This window comes from Nerophis lumbriciformis, linkage group LG14 (genome assembly GCF_033978685.3).
Source record: "Nerophis lumbriciformis linkage group LG14, RoL_Nlum_v2.1, whole genome shotgun sequence".
Taxonomy (NCBI): domain Eukaryota; kingdom Metazoa; phylum Chordata; class Actinopteri; order Syngnathiformes; family Syngnathidae; genus Nerophis; species Nerophis lumbriciformis.
In genome coordinates, this window is record NC_084561.2 from 11,801,324 (window position 1) to 11,804,178 (window position 2,855).

General features: G+C 38.2%; 1 protein-coding gene across 3 annotated transcripts in view; it reads left to right on the forward strand.

The window, feature by feature from the left end:
* The window catches only part of hykk.2 (hydroxylysine kinase, tandem duplicate 2), a 53,077-nt gene extending 52,159 nt beyond the window's left edge, over positions 1–918 (forward strand). For all 3 annotated transcript variants that reach the window (XM_061976409.1, XM_061976408.1, XM_061976407.1), the window contains exon 5: positions 1–918. This exon is cut by the window's left edge and continues 1,042 nt beyond it. The gene's annotated coding sequence lies outside the window, so the exon portion shown is untranslated.
* Positions 919–2,855: the final 1,937 nt, after the last annotated feature.

The window sequence follows — 2,855 nt, forward strand, 5'->3', positions numbered from 1 at the left end:
ACCTTTGACGATGGCCTATCAAGAGAAAAACACTGATTTAGATGATCATGGCTTACAGTTTTTGAAAACTCCACATTTTCTGAGATTTTGAGGTTTTCATAAGATAGATGTAAGCCATAATCATCAAAACTATATAACAAGAAGGCTTGAAATAGCTTGAGTTGCATGTTATGAGAATATAATTATTTAGCACACGCAATGTGATTTATCAACACTCATCACCATTTTGCAAGCACTATTTTGTGTTTTATTTAGCACCTGTGGGAAAAACATACAAACTGACAGTTTCACATATATTAGTTTCGCCCTGTAAATCAAATTGCTGGAATAAACGAACCTTTGCAGGATATTACAATTTTTATTTGTAATGCCGATCTTGAAGCCCACTAGACCAGGGGTGTCGAACTCTTTTTCATGGAAGGGCCACATCGCAGTTATTGCTGCCCTCCTCCGAGGGCCGCTTGTAACAGTGAATATGTGAATTTTACTCTATAATCGTCTAACGATGTTTTTACACAGTTGATTATGCATTTGATTATCATGTTTTATACATACAAATTGATGGCTAACTTTCTTTAAAATCATAAGTCACAGTGTCAAGCAGATAATTCAGTATTTACTTTAACAATAGTTTGGGATATATGATAATTAGAGATGTCCGATAATGGCTTTTTTGCCGATATTGTCCAACTCTTAATTACCGATTCCGATATCAACCGATACCGATATATACAGTCGTGGAATTAACACATTATTATGCCTATTTTTGTTTTGCTGGATGCATTAAACAATGTAACAAGGTTTTCCAAAATAAATCAACTCAAGTTATGGAAAAAAAAATGCCAACATGGCACTGCCATATTTATTATTGAAGTCACGAAGTGCATTATTATTTTTTTAACATGCCTCAAAACAGCAGCTTGGAATTTGAGATATGCTCTCCCTGAGAGAGCATGAGAAAGTTGAGGTGGGCGGGGTTGTAAGGGGTAGCGGGGGGTGTATATTGTAGCGTCCCGGAAGAGTTAGTGCTGCAAGGGGTTCTGGGTATTTGTTCTGTTGTGTTTATGTTGTGTTTCGGTGCCGAAATGTGTTTGTCATTCTTGTTTGGTGTGGGTTCACAGTGTGGCGCATATTTGTAACAGTGTTAAAGTTGTTTATACGGCCACCTTCAGTGTGACCTGTATGGCTGTTGACCAAGTATGACTTGCATTCACTTGTGTGTGTGAAAAGCCGTAGATATTATGTGTTTTGGCCGGCACGCAAAGGCAGTGCCTTTAAGTTTTATTGGCGCTTTGTACTTCTCCCTACGTCCGTGTACACAGCGGCGTTTTAAAAAGTCACAAATTTTACTTTTTGAAACCGATACCGATCATTTTGAAACCGATACCGATAATTTCCGATATTACATTTTAAAGCATGTAATGATAATACATAATTTGTTGCATGATCAGATAAAGTTTAAAAGACCTACAACTGCACATTTTCTGGCAAAAGTAATTAGTAAGAAAGACGAGGTGGCTTATTGACCCGCATTATTGCCAGGATTTTGCAGGCCAAATCTGGCAATCACAGTACAAACATAACAATGACAGCACAGCATGTAACAGGGATAGAACTGCAAGAATGCGTAGTTCTCTTCATACGGGGGCGCATCAGGAGGCGTAGTGATTTTCGAGTTAACGGTGCAGACGGAATCACGGAATTGACCACTAAAACGGAGTTTGCTAATAAACACAGTCTATCATGACTGAATAGATGTCATTGAAAAGCGAAGGAACGTTTGTCTGGTAAAATTATGTGTCCAGAACCACTCATTCGTCCCCTCCCAAACTAAACAATAACGCAAAGTCTGCGAACAAAAGCGAATGCTATCCAGGGCAGTCCATACTGCTTGTGTTGCTGTGGATGACACCACTGATACAAACTCAAAGTAGACAGGACGGCAGTCGTGACTCGAGAGGTACATAGCAGCTATCAAGCACACAATAACAGTCCTCAACAAAAAATAGCTTACATAAGCAATGTTTACAATAAGCATTTATTAGTACATTTATGTTTTGACTTAAAATACAGGTTCAACTTGTCCAATGAAGTCACGCTTTTTGCATTTAGTAAACAGACATTTTTGTTTTGATTTAATCAAAGACAACTGTGCTGATGACGCTTGTGCGTCACTTCATGTAGATCAGGCCTGGGCAATTATTTTGACTCGGGGGGGCCAGATTTAGAGAAGAAAAATGTGTCTGGGGGCCGGTACATCTATTTTTAAGGACACTAATACATCATTTCACAACAATCTCTGTTAGAATGCTAAAAACGTTATGACAGACCGCCTTAAAAAACGTAATGGAATTTTTTTTCTTTCTATGATCGATAAAACACTGAATATTGACAAAATATGAATGTCACACCCCCTTTCCATCGACATATTTTACAATCAAGTGAAACGCAACAAAAATGCAACAAACAGTGAAATATGAATGCGAAGGGTACAAAATAAACCCACCTACAATCTGATATATCTGATATATCACTAAGCTTTAGAACTTTGTTGTGAAAAGCCCCTTCCGCGTCTGTGGAAACGCTTCCCGCCCACACTGCTTGGTGCCTCGTCTGAGCTGCTGTGACGTAGATTACCATAACAACTAATTATATGACCATAGTAACTAATTCGATTACCATAGTAACTTGAATATCATGCATAAACGCAGATTCCAACCATTGAAATACTTTGTACAGTTAAAGACTTACGGTCATTAGAAAACATCACTGCACATCATAAAGGCAGCTACACTTTCCATCTTAAAGATCTAAAAAAATGATTTGGGAATGTCCGGCGGGCCAGATTGAAAAGC